The following is a 21,781-nucleotide window of genomic DNA, read 5'->3' on the forward strand; positions in this document are numbered from 1 at the left end:
CGCCCTTCAAACATTCATTGTTCACTAAATTTTTATTTTAATCCCCAAAAGTGTTTTGACGTGGGTCTCTCTGTTGATCCCCATTGTCCCTTCTGATAGGCAAGCCTCCTAAGAACTTTTTTGAATGTTTTTGGAGTAGCTCCTCAGTCTCCACTTTTAGGATGTATATTGCTACTTTTCTGTTGACTGTCTTTCAAACTAAAATCCTTTTCCTCTTCCAAATATTTCTTTTACTTAACTTCCTGTCTCTCATTCTCTCTCTCTGTCCCCTTTTTCTATCCAACAGAAGTTGTTTTGTCGAAACTCATTGGGTGCAAAGGTAGCTCAGTAGATTTCTGATGTCTCTCTCTCCTTTACATCTTGACAGTCTTCATTTTTCAATGTTACTCTACTGGAACTCTCAGTAGCAGTGATCAATGGGTCATCTGGTTCATATATTACAGAAGGATTTATTCTGGTGCAACCTCTTCAGAGTCAGGCAGCCTGTGGTGGCTGCTGCCTTTTTCTTTCTATCGATATTTTATTATAAAGGAACCTCATTTGCGGGCTGCATTTCCCTTCCAGGTTTTGCTCAGGCAATTTTCTTCTTAGCTTTTCAAGAGAGCACATTTCTGGAGTGTTTTCTATTTTTTTTCTACTGTTACAGGTGCTATTATTGTCTGTTATGAAATTTTTATCACACTGAGTTTTTATTTGTTTGTTACCCAATATTGTTATTAAAACTCCAAAAAAAAACAAAACATTTGATCATGGAAAAGTAATAAAATGACAGAACAGCAGGACAATGGTGCAGTGGTTTAAGTTCTGCTGCCACATGGATCCAAGTCCTATGTCTGAATCCAATGTCTGGTCATTGTCAACCTGGAGTTTTCGCATTCTCCCTATGTCTGTGTGGGTTTTCTTCTGGGTATTCTGGTTTTCTTCTCACATTGATGACTCTGTATTGGCCCCAGTGTGGGTGTGCATATACAATATGTTGGTCTTGAAATGGACTGGTACCCCATCCAGCATTTTTGCTGCCATGTGTTCTAACTCTTGTTAGTTTAATTATCTTGTTAGTTTAATTATCTTCACCACAGTCTTGTCTGGCTGGCCAATGGGCACTGATCTCTGCCCATGGCCCATCCTTCGATGAGATTTATTTGTGCATGGCCTGTTCTCATAAGAATGCATCATACTCAGTCATTTCACAGAAGGACCAAAGGAAATAAAGGGGAGACTGGGTTTTCCTTCAGGTTATACTTGTGAAAACTGCTTTCATTGTTTTAAGCTTTAGGCTAGGGATTTGAACTTTTTGCTTACTCTTTAGATTTTGTTCTTTTCTAGTATTTTATTGATTATGAACACTTTATGCTTGCTTTTTCGTTTTTGTTGTTTTTGCACACTACTGGATTTACAAACTTTAACAGGAAACTGACCAATTCTCAGAATTTACTGTCAAAAGTCTAATTTTAGTCAGAGTTCAGTTCCGAATAAATGTGAAGTGGTATTGCTTGCTGATAATGTTCAATATATAGACTCTTACTATAAAGAATAAATGATGATTTAAAAAGGAGTAACGTGAATACACAGGGAATGCATAGTTGAAACAAATGGTCTGATATAATTCTGTTAAAAGAATTGGGTTAACAATTGATCATTCTGTTATTTGGTGTAAAACATTTTAAATTAATGTGCAGTAACGGTTGATTTACGACTATCCTTTAACAGGCTTAACTGACAATACGATATATTTATGACCTTTTTATTTTCCTGCATAAAAGCAGATCCATTAAATATGTGTTGATCTTTTTGTCAAGTTATTTTATAACCTAATTAATATACATGTCGCTGCTTGCACGCTCTGACTGGACTCCTAGAAAAGCACATTTCTGAAAAAAATTTGAAATTATGTTAGATTTTCCAATTGATCATTATTATTGGGATTACTGTATCTATCGCTCCACTGACGTTAAAACATTTTGAGATAAAGTGTATCGTGAACATCGCCAGAAACACATCTTGACAATTCTTGTCTATGCCGCCTCACATTTCCTTTATTCTGACATTGACGCATGCACAAGTGTTCGGTACAGCGAATTTAAGCATTACGTTTCACGACAGTCACTGTGGGGTTAACGGGTGCCGGTGACGTCATGAGGGCCGAGTTCTCGTGTGAAAGTGTACTTCCGACATCGGATGTCATACTTTTGTGAATAATCAAAGCGAACAAAGATATTTAGCTTCTTTATTTGGCTTCGCAAGTGGATAGGCGCAATGGCTGCCTGCGTGGAACTTGGCACTTGTGTACTGTGAGACGCTGGACAGAAAACGTTCTCTTCTTAAGATTGTCTCCCCTCCCCAAGAGACGTCGCTGTGATCATTATAAGAGGTGGGGCCTTCGTGGGGCGGGGATTGGGCGCAAAAGTATGGAGAAACATCTCTTCATTATGGAAAGCGGTTTTAGCAACTAATTGTATATTCTTGGATATGAAATGTGAAAATGCCCGTGCCATTTGTTTTAAATAGGATGCTAGCACTCCCATGAATGAGCGTGCTGTACTGGTGGCACGGGGCCTAAAAGTCGTTTAGAACGTGCAGGATTGGCGCATGTAAAACTGGATTAACTGGGGTCGGAATTAATATGAGCCAACGTTATTGGCGATGTCGGAACTGGGAGAGTAAATGGAGTGTGCACCCCGGTGCAGTGTTTAATGAAGTGGATACTGGCCGCTTTGGTAGAGCAGCAAACAAAACGGAGTGCAGCATTTTAATCAGTTTATCTTGGGGTGGCAGAGCTTTACGCTTTTCAACTGAGGGTTTTTTGTAATTACATATTGGCCCTATGTGGCAGTACTCCAGTTTACTCACATATAGGTTTTTATAGAGTCATTATTGTTACATGTACAGAATACAGTGAAATTTTAACTTGCATGTACTCATTAATGTGAAATACATCCCCACTCTCTAGCACCGTGAATAGTAAGTAATATCCACAGAATCTTAATTTTTTCTGTAGTGAATATCATGTCCGTCTGTTAATCGGGCATGGTGACTCCGATTAGCTCTGCAAACAGTTGCATGAGCCTGGGTTTGAATTTTGGCTTAATTACTGTATGAAGTCTCTCGCTGTCTTTTTTTCATTTATTTGCCCTAAAATGTTACAGTTGTTCCCGCTTTCAATCGACATGCACATTGGCATAATCAGAGCCTTAACTGACATCCTTTATGAGTGTGTTTATTCTGAGTGAAATTGGATCACCTGTTCAGGGCTTTTTCAGCCTTGTGCTAGTTGGAACCAGGAGAGAGACTCAGGCTACCCATGTGCATTTTGCAGGAAACTTGTACTCCTTGAGAAACTAAGTTCTACTGTCTCCCCCCTTTTGCTATTTAATAAATCCATCCACGGAAAGAACAAGCACCTACCCCAGCACATGTGATAACAGGGAAAACACTTGAAAGTTAGACGAAAGTAGTACTTAGCTTGACTTTTAATTTTTACATTTTTTAAACAAACAGCTGTCAAGAAGGCAGAATATCATCAGAACAGCAGTCTCTGGTACAACAGGAGCATCAGGGAGTTTCTTGTATGTTGCTGAATTCTTTTCCTGGCTGTGACCAGGTGACTTGGTTAGGGGAAGCAGGGGGAAGACATACATTGTTAACTGCAGTGTGCAATCAGCTCGGGATCATCCCATTCTGATCTGATCTTTGTATGTATTTATATACTGTTGGCATGTCCCCCAGAGGTGCAGACTAGCTGGGGAGTAAGACTAAGTATAGTTGCAGTATAGTTCTTGGAGTCACAGAAGAGGAGCAAAATTGCATACTAAGCTAGACCACCTTTTGAGCAGGTTCAATAAACATAGTGCTATACGTAATGTTACAAAATGAATTCCATACCTATCAGACAGACTGTTACAGATCTGAAAAGGCACTAATATGCAAGTCAAAAACATTGAATTTTTTAAGTACATGTATTTTGTGTGACATGATCTGAGGCAGTCTCCAATGCCTAGCCCAAAGTTACAATCGCAACAGTAGAAGTGTGTTTCTTTGAACACTTAACATTTTTTTCTGTTGTTTGCACATGACAGGGTTGAATGTCTGATCTGCACATCCGACACACCCCCTGTGTTATTGTACGCATACATAGCACAAGGCTTAGTAACTTCCACATTTCCTTTTAATGTCCCAAAAGCACAAATGTCTTATTAAATACTGAACTGGGGAACCCCATCTAGAAACAAAAACAGCCTTAAAGAATCTTAATAAAATAAAGATTTATTTTGAACAAAAATGTTTATTACCCCAAGAAGCTCTGTGGGGCAATAAAAAGTTACCAAAAGGCAAGGCAATCCAAATGCAAATTCAGTTCCAATACAAATATAAAAGAGTGGTCAAACCACAGAGCAAAGGTTCAAATATCCCAGGTTATAACAATAAGCACAATAGAATCACAAGTAAACATTCCATTCCCTATTACATGCAAAATGAACTTCCAGGAAATATGGGAGACCCCCTGGATTTATAGGGCAGTTCCTGCTGGTGATTGGCAGATGGCCCTGTCTCCATATAGCACAAGGAACATAACCAAGACATTTTATAGTCACAGACAAAAACAAAGAATAATGAACACAATAAACAAAAGACATAGTAACACAAAAAGTGGAACAAAAATGGACAAAGATGACAAGAAACATGACTTTGAACCCCAACCAAGGGAGAAGCATTTGCTGAAACATGGCACTGACACAATCATTTTGCATTTTTGCCACGCACCTACTTGCATCACCTTGAACCTTCAGATGATAGAATTCACCAGGCATATCATGATGGTTCAGTCATCGAATGCTGTAAGCATCGGTTTCACTTTTTTTTTTTTTTTGCAGCAGCAGCATAATGTTACTTCAACCACAACATGGCAACAGAATGATGTCTAAAAGCATGTTTTGGGGTTTACACTCTAAAGTGGATCTTTACATTTTACCTCAAGTCAGACTTTGGCTTAACTGTAATTACAGAGAATTCCGAGCCTGAGTCAGGCTCAAGGTTAATGCCAAGGAGGTTAAAATTATAGAAAATATATTTATATTTGGACTGCAATATAGCGTGACAGTGAATCAGATATATTTAACTCAGTGCCACAAAAAATGACAACTGATGCATGGAAATATTGCACAATATTAGAAATAGAAAAATATGGGTAAATATGTATTAAACCATTAATCTTCAGTAAAAAGACACAGAGTAGGTGTCTGTAATTAAGATTTCACTAAGCCGCCATTTCAGAAAGTGCATATTGTATATTGCTCTAATTTACAAAATATTGTCCCACCTCTTATATGATTTGGTGACTGGATTAATTTGGTTAATAGGGATGACAAGTATTAGGTTTTCTGTATTACCTGCCTAATTAGGAAATGAGATGCAGAGAGATCATTATGCTTCAGGTTACAGCTGTGCGGTGTCTTAAAAGTTCACATTTTTGCATCATCATTTCAACACATCAATGATGTACAATACCATTGATTCAGGGGGTGAGTTGGGGTTGGTGTGTGGGCGTTTTAGATCATGACACAGTAGCTTTATTGTCTCACAAATTGCTGCTCACTAATGTTATTACAAGGATTCAACGGTTGATTCATTCCAAGTTAATTTACAATTGCTATAAATCATGATGCTGTATTGGCGTAAAACACTAAAATTAGATCTGCATTATCATAAAATGGATTTGATTAAATGTCTACCAACAGGAAAATATTTTTTATTTTTTTGCTTATGAAACTAGAGGTTGCTGATAACTTTTACTCACTGAAATGCAATGCTCTCAATTGTTTCTTTCTACTATCATTTGAGCAAAAAAGCAACTGGGCATGCACTGTAGAAAAAAAAAACTTTTTGTTTGATTCAATTAGCTGTGAACCACCCAATCTCACTGAGATTGCACAGGTGGTGAACCAGCTGAGGGGAGAAAAGGCTGCAGGGATCTGTGGTATCCGGGGTGAACTTCTCCAGGCTGGTGGTAAGGCTGTCCTCCTGGCATTGCAAGCAATCTTTGCTTCCATTTGGGAGACTGGTATCATCCCAACTGACTGGAAAACGGGACTTGTTGTCCCTATCTGGAAAGAGAAGGGTGATCGCCTGGATTGCGGCAACTACAGGGGGATAACACTGCTCATAGTGCTGGGTAAGGTCCTCAGTAGGATCCGTGATCACTTGCTCATCTACCAGTAACTGGAACAGTCTGGTTTTACGCCTAAGAAGTCTACCATCTACCGCATCCTGGCACTGAGGGTTCTCATGGAGCACAAATGCGAATATCGGCAGAGTTTCTTTGCAGCCTTTTTTGATTTTCATAAAGCGTTTTCAGTTGATCGAGCTGCCCTGTGGGACATCCTGAGGGTTCACAGGATCCCCTTGAGGTTACTAGATATCATGGCCGGCCTATACACTGATACTATGAGTGTTATGCAGAGTGGAGGCAGAACCTCTGTGTTTTTCCCAGTTGATTCTCGGGTTCGTCAGGGGTGTGTTCTTGCTCATACTCTGTTCAGTGCTTGTATGGACTGGGTGTTGGGTAAGGTCGTGGGGTCCAGCAGCTGTGGGGCATCTGTTGGTGAAGAAAGATTCATGGATCTTGACTTTGCTGACGATGCTGTGATCTTCATGGAGTCAATGGAGGCAATGATCGGGGCGCTCGAGAGACTGAGCAAGGAGTCTGAGTGTCCATGCTTGCGAGTGTCCTGGATAAAAACCAAGATCCAGGCCTTTAATGACCTCTTGGGCACAGCCATCAGCAGTGTGTCTGTCTGTGGAGAGAGTGTCGACCTTGTCCAGAGGTTTACTTACCTTGGCTGTGACATTCATGTCTCTGGTGACTCTTCCTATGAAGTCAGCAGACTTATTGGGAGAGCATGGGGGGGTCATGAGGTTGCTGGAAAAGGGTGTGTGGCACTCCCGATAGCTATGCAAAATGATGAAGGTCCAAGTCTTTAGAGTCTTGGTGCTTCCTGCTTTGCTATATGGTTGCGAGACATGGATGCTATCCAGTGACCTGAGACAAAGACTGGACTCCTTTGGTACCGTATCTCTCTGGAAAATCCTTGGGTACCATTGGTTTGACTTTGTGTCGAATGAGCGGTTGCTCATGAAGTCCCGAATGACGCACATTACCTGCATTGTGAGGGAGCGTCAGTTACAGCACTACGGCCATGTGGTACGTTTCCCCGAGGGTGATCCAGCTTGTAAGATCCTCATTGTTGGGGACCTGAGTGGCTGGACCAGGCCAAGGGTCGCCCATGTAACACTTGGCTGCGGCAGATAGAGGGTCATTTCCGGAGGGTGGGACTGGACCGCATGTCTGCCTGGGGTTTTGCCAACTGGGATCCCAAGTGTTTTGTCGTGTAGTGGGTGCGGCAACGCACTGTACCAGTGCATGCTCCCCAACTTGACTTGACTTGACTTTGATCATGGCTTGGCAATAACGCCTCTTTTGCCTTTTCTTATCATGCTTGCAAACAACATGTCGCACAATTGATTGGTATTGCGAGCAGTGTATGATGTACATTCAGGAGGAGAGTGGCACGGTTTTGACATATATTGTAATCAGTTTATTTCAAATTTATTATCTCACTAGGGGGCTCAGCCCCCTGCTCGCTTCGCTTGCCCAGCCCTGGGTTTGGTTTACCAGATATACAATTTAAAGAGATTGTTATTTTCATGGGAATTGTTACATATGCATTATTTTCACTTTTACTTTTAATACTTTTGTAAAAACAATACTTGTCTTTTATTTCTGGCCCTGGGCGTGGTTAAATCTCTTTCTTGCAGGATGTATAATGCTGCTTGTGTTGTGAGGGGGGTCGGCTGAACGCACGCTAAAGAGATGCGTTGGATCAGCTGCTGTCTTTCTGCTGCTGGCGAGCTGCGTGTTCTGCTTGTTGCTTGTCATTGTTTTAAGAGCTGGTAGCACATGAAGTGTGTCTGCCAAAAGCATTCCAACAACTGCTAGGTTAGATGACCTTGAACTTGTTTTAAATGTTGTCTCACTGCCTTGTCTCTTGTGATGTTAAAGTGTCTCTTGCGGGACGCTAAATTGTCTTCCGAGAAGATCACGTCTTGTCTCCCTAGTCTACCTCCCAAGATTTTTTTTAATAATACCCTGTAGAGCGATGTACACAGTATAAGTACATTGTTATTGTAGCAACCATCTGTGTGGATATAGGAGAAAGAAGAACATATGGAATATGGAAATAACAAGGGGGCTCCGCCCCCTGCTCGCTTCGCTCACCTACCTCCGGCGTTGGGTATCCTGAAATACATTAGTTGAGCTCGTTCGTTTTGGAGCCGTGCCCGCTTTGCCCGCAGCATTTCAGATGCGCGTTGTAGGCGCCTGCGTTCATTGATTTTATTCAGGCGGGCTTGGAACCCGTGGCTGCTTTGCTTCCGCAGTGTCAGACGCGCGTTGTAGGTGCCTGCGTTCATTGATCTTATCCAGGCAGGCTCGTGTTTGTATCGTTGAGCTGTATTGTGTTTGAATATGGTGTAAAGCATTCAGCGGTTTGTACAATCCCAAGCAGCACATTATTCCTAACTTCACTCCGCAGTAGTTCCACTCACAATATGGCGGTGACACCTGCGCCTTCACTCCGCAGTAGTGCCACTCACATTATGGCGGTGATGCCTGCGATTTCCGTACTATCTTTGTGGACCTGTGGGGCCTCCGTAGCCTCTCACGGTTGACTCTGGGGTGCAGCGCAGAATCCTCTTTTGTGTGTGGCTGTGTCGTTAGTCGTTAGTTATGGGCATGTTGTTGCTTCATTTCTCATTCACGTTAGTTGAGCTCTTTCGTTGTTGGTCCGTGACTCCTTCGTTCGCGGTGGATACGACTTCGCTTGTGGGTTTATGAGACGCGTGCCTGCACAGTACGTCTCATGGTCCCATCGCTGTGTCCCTGCGTCCATATCCGGTTTATTCTCGGTTAGTAATATGAATTTTAAAAAATAGGTTTACTCTTCTTTAAAGTTACAATAACGATTTAAAAAAAGGAAGTGTCTTAAGCGATGTTACAGTAAGTAAAGTAATAAACTATTTACATCCCTGACTGCCACTTTCTCCATTGTCACTGCCATAGAGAACGCTTTGATTGCCACTCTGTTGATTTGTTGGCCCAAAAGCATGCCTTCTTGCTAATGTGACTTTTGCACTTTTACTTCTTTTAGTTCTGCTCATTACTCGTTGACCCTTTCAACTCCCACAGCCATTTTTATCCCTTTTGTCTCTTCGCATAGAGTGTTGCATAGGGTTGTCTGTCTCCTGTCAATGTCATTCATTGTGGGAGCACTCTCAGCTCAGACCTATGTTTCTTTCAGCGATTTTAGTTTGCATAGGCTGGAATCCACTGTCTTTCGTACTGGTTGGTGTCAAAAACAAATGTTAAGTCAGCCACTTAAGTTTATAGACGTGCCACTTCACAGCCAATAATAATAATAATACATTTTATTTATATAGCACCTTTCCCATGCTCAAGGCACTTACAGAATATAATAAAGAACGGCAGTGTATACAGTATATAGCATTGTACAAACCAGATAAATAAATAAAGAAGATTAAGACAGTGAATTCTGGAAAAAAAAAACAGACAACATAATTGATGGGCTAGCACAGTGGTCCCCAACCTTTTTGACAGCAAGGACCACTTTATTAGATGCAAATTTTTCCACGGACCGGTCGGGGGGGGGGGGGGGGGGGCAGTTGTATACACAATTTACATAACATTTCTATTATTATTAAGTTATTAAACAGTTCGCATACGTTTGCAACCTGAGATTTTTCTTCTTTTTTTGCATATAACAAAGACATATGCTTTGCATTTGCCATTCCAACAGATTGCACATCACAAACATTAACACTGTTATCGTTTTTTTCGTGTCTGCCGTTTCTATAGGAGGGTGACAATGAGTTAAATTCCAATGGATGTTTTTCAAATGTTGACAAGCAATAAGCAAAAGGTATCACTGAAAACCACAGAAAACAAAAACAGCAAAAAAAAAAAAAAAACAGTACGAGGAAAGTTCGAAGAAAGAATTTTTTTTACAATGTTTCTGTTTGGGGATTGTTGTGCAAACGTACAAATCTGAGCTGTGACCACAGATCTAACTGCTCTGTGGATGATTCATTCAGGCATTTCAAGGTCACTTCGTTGTAATGAAAGCATCTGCTGAATGTACTTCGTAGTAACGCGATTTCTATAGACTCGTGTCATATGGGGAAACTGTCGGGACTGTAACAATACTTTGTTGTAATACTCTCTCACCTCGGTCTCTCTCCTCTCTCTGCGCCGCTGCAAAGCCCCACCCGCCAAGCGTTCTGAAAAGTCTGAGTGAGTCTCCGTTGCCGGCAGTTCTCTCGCGGCCCGGCTGTCAGATGGCTGCGGCCCGGTAGTGGGTCGTGGACCGGTGGTTGGGGACCCCTGGTCTAGCACACACACACATAGGTTACATTAGCATCTTGACAGAAAGGTAAACTGAGAGAAGGGTAATAAAGTCAAGTAGAGCTAAAAGCCTTCCTGAACAGATGAGTTTTGAGTTGTTTTTTAAAAGAATTCGTGGAGTCAGCTGATCTAATTAATTTCGGTAGGTCATTCCAGAGTCTGGGCGCTATACAGCTGAAGGCCCTGTCACCAATGGAGTGTAGATTAGTGTGGGGTACAACAAGATTACCAGAATCAGAGGACCTTAGTGGGCGGGCAGGCACATAGTGATGGAGAAGGTCACTGATGTATTTTGGCGCGAGGTTATTTAAAGCTTTGTAGGTTATTAGTAGGATTTTATATTCGATTCTGTAAGACACAGGGAGCCAGTGAAGACGGAGCAGGATTGGTGTGATGTGCTCGCTGCTGCTGGTTTGAGTAAGGACTCTTGCAGCTGAGTTTTGAATAAGCTGCAGCTGTGATATAAGATTAGAAGGGGCACCTGCCAGTAGGGAATTACAATAATCAATGCGGGATGTGATAAAAAAGACACCACACTGTTTGCCCATAAGTAGTGCTTGTAGTGGAACCAAATTACTGGCAGTGCTCTGTTTAGTCAGCATCTTGCCAATTCTTTATTATATTTACACAATGGAGGTTGGAGAGCATATATATTAGCATATGATACTGAAGGGAGGGGTAGGGAGGGTAGCTTTGAGAACCACTGGTATGGGCCCACTTCAAGTACCCCAAGCACTAGGAGTCTGCAAACACCACAGCGGCTCTTTCCATTCAAACTGATCAGGCTGCCTTCCTTCAGCTACAGGGCACTTCTACTAAATAAGCTAAGTGCAGGAATTTCACGTACCTCCTGCTGTGAATATGGGAGCCTGATAGTGTTCTTTTGATTAAAAAAAAAGAAAAAAAAAACTTTGCTGCAGTTTGGTACTTTGTGGACATTTCTGAAAATGATTGCCGCCAATCGATAATGTTTATTTACATTGTTTGACAATGTGCCCTACCAATCAGTGATAGGCTAAGACTTTAGATATGATTTTACTAATGTGTACCTCTTGTCATCATTATGTTCCATACAAGAATTTAATGCCTTTTCATACTTGAGTAACATTTGTAATAGCGACAGTCATTTTGATCTAATGTAGTTTAGTGGTTGCAATTATTTCTTACTATTTTTACATGAGGACATGCTTTTTCCCCTGTGCTGTTTCTAATTTAAGTTAAGTGAAATGTGTAGCGCAACATCAGTAATTGCGAGAGGGTAAAATGTTAATTGCCAATGCACCATTGTTAACTGGCAATAACACTGCCAACTAAACAAACTGTGGAGAAACACAAGATGTAAACAACAGTAGCTGTAGATTTGTTAAAACTGGTACTAATCTTGTTCTACTGTTTACTGAGACCTGAGGATCATCTCCTCTTAGTACCATACTATGCAGTGTGGTCTTGATCTGCTGCTATTACTGTACTATCTAAGGTAAGCTACAACTGACCCACAAAGACTGCAGCTTGATGAGTTCTAGCAAGTCTATGCTCAAATGTTAAACCTTTGTGATAGACGGGCAGCTAGTGAACAGCAAGATAGGTTAACTAACCTTTTTTGGTTCAGTGAAAGATACAATATCCTAGATGCCCTTTACCCATCTTTTTTGTTGTAACCAGAACATTCTCGAGTGTTCTTGGTTATATAAAAGTTCCTATGCTAAATCCATAGTTCAGTTTTTCTTTTGAAGTTCCTCACTAGATATATACATTTAAAAAGGGTATTGTGTCTAAGATTAAAAATTAGACTTATTAAGTAATATGTTTTTCCTAGTAAAAGCTAATTACTTTTATATTTATACATGATAAATGCAAACTAAGCCTATGTGTGAATGTGCAAAAAGTTGCATAAATGTCCGAATAACCATTTAAAGCATAAATTGTAGTGACATACTGATTATTGATTATATTATTTAGTGTGTACTACATTATCCTGTAATTTAAAAAAAATTACACAAAAATGGAATATATTTAAAAAGTGCCTATTTTGTAGAGTTGACTGTAAAATTCAACATTTTATGCAGCACCATTTATTTAATACACCATTATAAGGCATGTGCAAGCTAGTTCATTTTTTTAAATGAAAAAAGAAAGAGAAAGATGTAAAGTAAAAGACTAAAGAAAATAATTAGTGTTGTATTCCGGCAATGACTCTTTCTGAACTCACTGCTGTTTTCTGCAAAATAAGGATTGCTGTGTATTTTAAATTCTGTTTAGCACATTGCCATATGTTTAGAGATTTTGTGGACGTATTGTTAGTTGTTGCTGAGGGCAGTCCTAAGTGAATTCAGGAACTTCTACTTAGACACCAGAATGATATTTACAGCAGAGCTTTAACTTTATGGAATGGGTTGAAGGATAAATAATATATCTCATACGATTTTATGAGAAGGATCAAGAGAACCTTAATATGTAGAAACAGGTATACAGCTTGACAAACTCAATGTAGAATGATGGGTAGTACATGACAAACTGCTATCTGGACTGAAAAAGTAGGAGTGCTGCTCCAGTCTACAGGAATAAAAGTACTGCTTTGACAGGGGGAATAAAGGACGAGGACAGCACTTCTTTACAAATTGAATTCAGGAAGCTGAAAATAGGAGCATCTTGATTATTTGTAAGCAGTGTTACTATATGGTTTTATTTCCTCCACCACTGGATCAATCAGCCAGTTTTTATAGAATATATAATAGAGATCATCATTATGGGTGATTTATTTAAGCAGAAAGAAGTGCAATGGAGAGGAACATAAAATACCAAGATAGAATAAAAACATAAACCAAATAAATGGTATATAACAAAGAAAAAATATTTAGCTGAGAAGTAAAGAGGAGTATAGCTGACAAATACTGTAGCGTCATATCAGGAGAATAACATTGAACTCTACCTTATTTACAGATGAAAAAATTAAATACAGAAGTAAAAGGTCAAAATATTAGATACCGTACATACATTTTAAGCACAGATTTGAATATTATGAAGAATAGTGCAGCTCAATTAGAGCTAAGTTTGGTCTCCTTTAGAAAAGAAGCCACAGAGTTTTAATAGCCATTAACGTAGAGCTGCTTGGGTGAGGTTTTGGGATCACAAGACAAGCTTTTAAGGATTATGGACTGAAATGCAATTCAAATAAGAATGAAAAACTGACACCTTCACTTGTGTCACAACAATCACAAAACAGTAGAATATGTTCATCTGGTTTCACCTACGTTCCCATCCCCTACTGAAGATATTGATTAAGGAAGTCAGGAATGAAAAGGAAATTTTATCATGCATGTCTGTAGGACAGTTTTAAATATATTGTCTAAAATGTATTTGACAGGTACGGTAATTGACATATGTGGTAATTACAATTAGTCCATTGGTCAGTATTGCAGTCAATTATTTGTGTAATGCTGTTGTCTGTAAACACAGAGGCGGTTAGTTCAGTGTTTGGGGAGTTATTGTGGTTTGTGAGAATGGCCACTTTTTCTAACAGCTAATGCAGGTTTGACTTTTAAAGTCAAAGTTACAGAAGTATATGGGAGTAGATACGTTGCTATTGTAATCAGAGCTTTAATAGTAATGTTTTGAAATATCCCAGAGGTTTTATAAATATGAACATGATGCTTATCAGCATATTGTGACAATATTTACTGAGACGGAGATGTGTAACTAAGCAAAAAACAACATATGAAAATACGGTAAACTACTGAGGAAAGTGAAGCCCAACAGATGTGAAGATAAACTATCATTTTTAAATAAAGAAGATTGCTTTCCTCCAGTTTGCTTAATTCTGCTGTCTGCTTTCAGTATCTGCTCCGGCATAATCCAGTTTAAAAGAAAAAAAAAAAAAGGATTTTAAAAAGAATTTTTTTTTTCTCTTTTTCTTTTTTCTCTAATTAGGCTACTTTCAACTGATTGTGAGTGACCAATATTAAAAAGAATTCTAGCTAAGTGCAGTTCATTTTAGTTTTTTTTTACCAGTGGATGAATAAAGGACCTTTTACTGTGTGTTAACTGAATACTACTCTTTAAAAAGAGCTGATATCTGAGGGAGCTAATGCCTCTTGTTGAATACATTAAGTTAAATAGTGAATTATGTAATACAGGATATCAGTGAAAATTGGGGAATGTGTGGTGGGTATCTGAGACAAAGCCTAACTCATATAACGTTCATATCTGGATGACATATTAGCTATAAGCCATCCAAATGAGCTTGATGTGTGGAACACTTTCCTCTCATACGTCAAATGTTTTATATTCAATTCAGGATTGCTTGCGTCATGCTGCACTTTTGGAGTTTGTTACCTTCATGCAGAAATGTGGTGATGCGAGTTTTTGTATGGTAAACAGGTGAAGAAGATGATGGTACTGTTTCTCTCTCTCTTGACAAGAGATGAGAAACAAGAGAGAATATTCTTTCCAAGATTACTATGTGAGCTAAAATGAGTCCTTGGGATAATTGGAATTTCCAATTGAGAGAGACTTCTGTGGATCTAGGTTTTCCTTCCTTACGTTTTATCACAGTTTTTTTTGTCTGTCTCATCAGAGAAATGGTCGATTTCAAAATGAAGCCCCACTTGATGAATAATGTGGTGACTTAAAGGACATTCCATAGGTGGGGTCTGCAAGGGATCAATATTAATCCAGCCTTTTATGAAGTAGCCTTTGACGGTATGTTTGAAATGCTTCCACCTGGCTATCTCGATTTCTTTGTCCTTTTCTCGGTCAAATACAAAACTTTCTGATTACATGGTCCATCCACCCACATTTCTTGTACAGAATTATACCTTCAGTGATATTTGTCTTTACCTCAGTTAGGACTTTGAAATTGGCACAGAAATCATGTCAGCTGATATAGAGAATCTTCTAGAGGCAATGATAAAGTAAGTGCTTGAGAAATTTCAGATGATAGTGGTGCAGAAACAAATTAATAAAATGCTTTTCCTCCCATGTGGCGATACTTCTACAAGGTTTATTTATATAATAGTATGGTTATGTGACTAATCTTCCTTGATTGAATGTTGAATGTAATGTAGGAAACACCATCTAGTAACCTACAGGCATCCAACTCTTCAACTGGTATTGCACTTTAAAGTACAGTTTTGCATTCTGATATTTCATGTTGCTTTTATTCAAGTCTAGTCTCAAAGCTAATCTACTTTGTTTATTCCAGTAATCATATTTGATTTTCTTTGTTTTCATTTCTCTGCCTTTTTAATTGGTCTTATAAAGTGCAAGGCAGTAGACAGAGCACAGGTAGACATTGAAGGATTTTTGCTGTTTAAGTATTTTGTTTATCCTTTTTGCCCTACAGTTTGTCATACATACTACTTCTTTTTATCCAAAAATCCTCAACATTAGACCCATGTCACTACAGTGATCCCTCGCTATATCGCGCTTCGCCTTTCGCGGCTTCACTCTATCGCGGATTTTATATGTAAGCATATTTAAATATATATCGCAGATTTTTTGCTGGTTCGCGGATTTCTGTGGACAATGGGTCTTTTAATTTCTGGTACATGCTTCCTCAGTTGGTTTGCCCAGTTGATTTCATACAAGGGACGCTATTGGCAGATGGCTGAGAAGCTACCCAGCTTACTTTTCTCTCTCTCTCTCTCTCTCTCTTGCGCTGACTTTTTCTGATCCTGACGTAGGGGGATTGAGCAGGGGGGCTGTTCGCACACCTAGACAATACGGACGCTCGTCTAAAAATGCTGAAAGATTATCTTCATGTTGGCTACCTTCTGTGCAGCTGCTTCCTGAAAGGACATGCTGCACGGTGCTTCGCATACTTAAAAGCTCGAAGGGCACGTATTGATTTTTTTATCTGTCTCTCTCTCTCTCTGCTCCTGACGGAGGGGGTGTGAGCTGTCGCCTTCAACAGCTTTGTGCCGCGGGTGCTTCGCATACTTAAAAGCAAACAGCCCTATTGATTTGTTTGCTCCTTTGAAGAGGAAGATATGTTTACATTCTTTTAATTGTGAGACTGAACTGTCATCTCTGTCTTGTCATGGAGCACAGTTTAAACTTTTGAAAAAGAGACAAATGTTTGTTTGCAGTGTTTGAATAACGTTCCTGTCTCTCTACAACCTCCTGTGTTTCTGCGCAAATCTGTGACCCAAGCATGACAATATAAAAATAACCATATAAACATCTGGTTTCTACTTCGCGGATTTTCTTATTTCGCGGGTGGCTCTGGAACGCAACCCCTGCGATGGAGGAGGGATTACTGTATTTCTTTTTTTACTGCCTGTTATAATCATACATGGTGTACTGCAGCCACAAAAGGCACACAGCACAACCTGTATAATTATCAAGGGACCACTCACTTTGCTCTATGAAGTATTACGTCTGAACTGGCAAGTGGTAACCTTCAGTATGCCATGATGTCCTTTATTTTGTACATTACACACAATTCAAAATTACTTTGTCAATACTAGTAATTATCATTTGCTTGCAAAACCAACCCTTCCTTGATTTGTTAATTTCACAACATAGTAAAATGATAAACTTGTAATGTGCCTGTGAAATATGTCCAAAGATATCTGACTCTGTTTGCTTGTCTACCACTACACTACCTCGTGGGAGCACTCTGGCATTTTTTTTATCTGCATATTGGAAAATGCTGCCAGTTAATGCTGTCAAGTGTGAGAACAGAGATTTCTTTGATGGAAGTAAAAGATGTGCTCACACAAAATTCACAAAAAAACTGGCAGGAGTGCACAATGTGGATCATGATTAGTAATTTATTGTTTTAAGTGCCCAGAATCTGATTGTTCTTCATAATAATTAATGGAGTAAGCTTTAGATTTGAAAAGGATGTGAAGATAATAAAAAAAGCTTGACAGCACGTACAGTCTCTATTGTGAATACAAAGTTAATCCTTTAAAATTCACAGCTTGTGCTCCATCATTATGATGGATTATTAATAAAAGTGTTTTTAGTGACAGGAAATGATGTGCAGCTAGTGTAGCTGGAGCGATTATGCTGTCTGCATGACAGAATGTTTGCGAATTTTATTCATTATAAATCCCAGTATTTCCGTAGATGGTGTGTAGAGCCTGAATTATGAAACATTTGTGACTTTCATATGCAGTATGAGATGTGTATATTGGTCTTATTACAGTGTCTGTTAAAATATAATAGTATTATTTTATTTTTTTTCCTCTCTAGGTGCATTTTGTTTGACTCTTGGTAGTTTGTGTAGATTAAGGTACAAACAGTTAGTTAATGGAATTTTGCTATTATGCACAGGTGTCTGTATGCAGCAACTTAAATAAAGAGCAGCTTAAAATTTCAGTGTGTTACACTGTATGATAAAAGTAAGCAGTTTGCCAATTAACATTTTTATTTTACTGTATATACATTGAAATAATTGGCTTATACTTTCTCATTTTAAATCTATATTTAATTTTACTTTTCTAAAAGTAATTTGTAACACAATCACATTTGTGTTATTTTGCAGAGTGATTATGCCAGCCAATGTTTTCAGTTTAGAATGCTAAAAAATAAGACACTGCATATTTTTCAGCATATGGTTAGCTCTTGATAAGAATCTGACTGATATATAAAATAAAATGTATGCATTTACATCTGTCACAAGCGCTTCTTTTACGACAGACTGCTTAGATACAGTATAAATATTAGCAAGTGAACTAAATATTGAGCTATAGAGCAATCCGTCTAAATATGATGTTTGAGAGCAATCATTGTAACTCTTTAAATAATACATAATTGGGAAGCTTTCTGTTATTCAGTATACAGTATTCTATGAAAATTTTCCAATGATCCCTCTTAAATCTTTCTGCTTATGTAAAGGATATGCCTGCAGTAAATGGCTAAATGGCTGCACATTATCACTGTAGGGATAAATTAATTTACATTGAGTACATAAGTATAATTTATTAATCCCTTATCATGCACAGTGTTAAAAACTTAGAAAAAAAGACTATACCAGCAAAAGTTGTCCAGGCAAATGTCAATGTACTTTATTCCAACAAGATAACCACTAAGGATTGCTCCTCTTTTCAGTTTCAATTTATTTATTAGAATTAACATGCAATTTTATACATTTTGGAGTCTGACTTTATCTTACCTATGAAGAGATCTCTATCCAAGATAGACAGAAGGCAAATGCACAAGCACAGTATCTGGGTACCTGTTTACTAGATATGTTTTCTACATTGAATGGAGGGTTGAGCTTAAAAAAAACTGTGGAGGATTACCACATGCATGGGTCTTTTCTTGTACATCCACGAAAATCTGCCCATACAGCAGCTGAAGCATGTTTAGTTTTGCATTTTGATTTGTTAAAAATATCAGGTGGTAGAACCTAGATGCCCATTGTATGCTTTCTTTTACCTCCAGTAGTTTATGAAAAGACAGATGTCAGAGTGTGTGAGCAAGTATTTAATGTTTTGTAATTGGTAAAGGCAGTGTTTCCACTGAAACTGGATAATTTTCTGGGAAATTCTACCTCTGGTCTGTTACATACCTATATTTGATTAGGTCTACCTACCTTATGTGCACAAATATGTCAAAATAAATTATGCTCCCCTTGTGTTCTGGAAAATAAAAAACTGGTCTCATTAACTAGATAAACTTTATTTGGTTTGCATGCTGCTATAAAACTAAACTACATTGAGTGCTTGTGACTTTTCTGTGGAGCGCTACTGCTATAACTCCATTTTGCAGAAAGTAAAAACAGAGAGCATAAAGTCATAATGTAAAACAATAAAAACAAAGTAAAAATATACAAGTACAAGACCCAAAAATCTACACACAATACACTCGGTGTACATTAACTTAATAGTGCCCCTAAAAAAATATTGTGAAAGTTTATTGGTAATAACTGGCAAGAGGCAATTCAAGCATGATTGGAAGAGGCATTACAGTAATCCCTCGCTATATCGCGCTTGCCTTTCGCGGCTTCACTCCATCGCGGATTTTATATGTAAGCATATTTAAATATATATCGCCGATTTTTCGCTGCTTCGCGGGTTTCTGCGGACAATGGGTCTTTTAATTTCTGGTACATGCTTCCTCAGTTGGTTTGCCCAGTTGATTTCATACAAGGGACGCTATTGGCAGATGGCTGAGAAGCTACCCAGCTTACTTTCTCTCTCTCTCTCTTGCGCTGACTTTCTGTGATCCTGACGTAGGGGGTGTGAGCAGGGGGGCTGTTCGCACACCTAGACGATACGGACGCTCGTATAAAAATGCTGAAAGATTATCTTCACGTTGCTATCTTTTGTGCAGCTGCTTCCTGAAACGACATGCTGCACAGTGCTTCGCATAATTAAAAGCTCAAAGGGCACGTATTGATTTGTGCTTGAAAAACAAACTCTGTCTCTCTCTCTCTCTCTCTTTGTCTGCTCCTGACGGAGGGGGTGTGAGCTGCCGCCTTCAACAGCTTTGTGCCGCGGTGCTTCGCATACTTAAAAGCCAAACAGAGAGAAAAGCAAACAAATCAATAGGGCTATCTCTGTGACAGTCACTGCTCCTGATACGCACTCCTTTGAAGAGGAAGATATGTTTGCATTCTTTTAATTGTGAGACGGAACTGTCATCTCTGTCTTGTCATGGAGCACAGTTTAAACTTTTGAAAAAGAGACAAATGTTTGTTTGCAGTGTTTGAATAATGTTCCTGTCTCTCTACAACCTCCTGTGTTTCTGCGCAAATCTGTGACCCAAGCATGACAATATAAAAATAACCATATAAACATATGGTTTCTACTTCGCGGATTTTCTTATTTCGCGGGTGGCTCTGGAACGCAACCCCCGCGATGGAGGAGGGATTACTGTATAAGGAAAAGATCAGGAACAGTGCCTCTTAGCACATAGTGCTGGGATGTGCTAGTGAGTAAAATGCACTCCATGTAGTTTAACATTTCATAGAGAGAATGGGCAGCATTAGTCATGGTGGTTTCGACTTTTTATCTAAACTTTTGATGATTTGTTAGTTTAAAAAATTCTGTGAAAAGTTTTTAAAATAATATTAGAGTTATCAAATCTCCTGAATGTAGAGAAAAGCCAAGCAAAATGACACCTTTTATTGGCTAACTAAAAAGATTACAATATGCAAGCTTTCGAGGCAACTCAGGCCCCTTCTTCAGGCAACATCTGTGTTCTTTAGTATCCTGGTGCATCCTGTCTTATTGTATGGTTGCGAGACATGGATGCTATCCAGTGACTCGAGACAAAGACTGGACTCCTTTGGTACTGTGTCTCTTCATAGAATCCTTGGGTACCGCTGGGTTGACTTTGTGTCGAATGAGCAGTTGGTCATGGAGGGCACAATTCCCCAACTGTGATCAGGCTCGCAGGATCCTAGTTGTTGAGGACACGAGTGGCTGGACCAGGCCAAGGGGACGCCCATGTAACACCTGGCTGTGGCACATAGAGGGTTATTTCTGGAGACTGGGACTGGACCATGTGTCTGCCTGGGGGGCTGCCAACCGGGATCCCGAGCTGTTTTGTCATGTGGAGGGTGTGGCAGAACAGTGTACCTGTTAGGGGTGGGCGGTATGACCAAAATTCTATGTCACGGTATTTTTCTAAATTATCCCGGTTTCACAGTATTCGCCGGTATTTTTTTCCCCATGCATGAGTGGATGTTAACCACATTTTCCAAAGCAATTACTGGCTAAGAATAACCTATTCCACTGTCAAGAGTATTGTACATTGAACAAAAAAAACATTTTAATGTGCACACAAGTATTAATACAGGTTTGCATTGCCCCATAAAGTGATAGTTTTCAAGGGGGTGGCACTAATGGAGAAGGTATCACATTGCATGACAGATGCAGTCAAAATATAGAACCTTTTTATTGAACAAATTTTGCAAAAACTTAAACTATAATTTTGACAACATATTTTCAACCATACAAAGAGGCATTTAGACTTATTAAAATATCCAGAAGTGCTTGTCAAAAGTTGTATTGCACTGAATATGTCTTATAAAAGGAATAAATAGTAAATATTTTTTGTAAACCAACTACACTTTCTGTTAATGTTAACAATCTCTGTCCACTGACACGTTAAAGTGACTTTTTAAACAACTTTATCATCATTAAACTGCATAATATTTAAACTAATAAATAATAGTATTATTACTGATAGTTGCATTATTACTTCAAGACTTTAAGCCCAGGTGCATTACACAGTATTCACCAAATTAAAATAAAATAAAACAAGTGCAACTTGGTGATGACATCTTTACCAACTGAACCATCATTTAACCAAACTGCATTAATATTGACCTTGCTTCAAGCTATGCTA

The 21,781-nt window shown here is 39.0% G+C and overlaps 1 protein-coding gene across 4 annotated transcripts in view; it reads left to right on the forward strand.

The window, feature by feature from the left end:
• Positions 1-2,134: 2,134 nt before the first annotated feature.
• LOC114660724 (synembryn-A-like) overlaps positions 2,135-21,781 on the forward strand; it is a 284,885-nt gene continuing 265,238 nt past the window's right edge. For all 4 annotated transcript variants that reach the window (XM_051933704.1, XM_051933705.1, XM_051933706.1 and 1 more), the window contains exon 1: positions 2,135-2,371. The gene's annotated coding sequence lies outside the window, so the exon portion shown is untranslated. The remainder of the gene's footprint in view (positions 2,372-21,781) is intronic.

Source organism: Erpetoichthys calabaricus, chromosome 11, assembly GCF_900747795.2.
Source record: "Erpetoichthys calabaricus chromosome 11, fErpCal1.3, whole genome shotgun sequence".
Taxonomy (NCBI): Eukaryota; Metazoa; Chordata; class Cladistia; order Polypteriformes; family Polypteridae; genus Erpetoichthys; species Erpetoichthys calabaricus.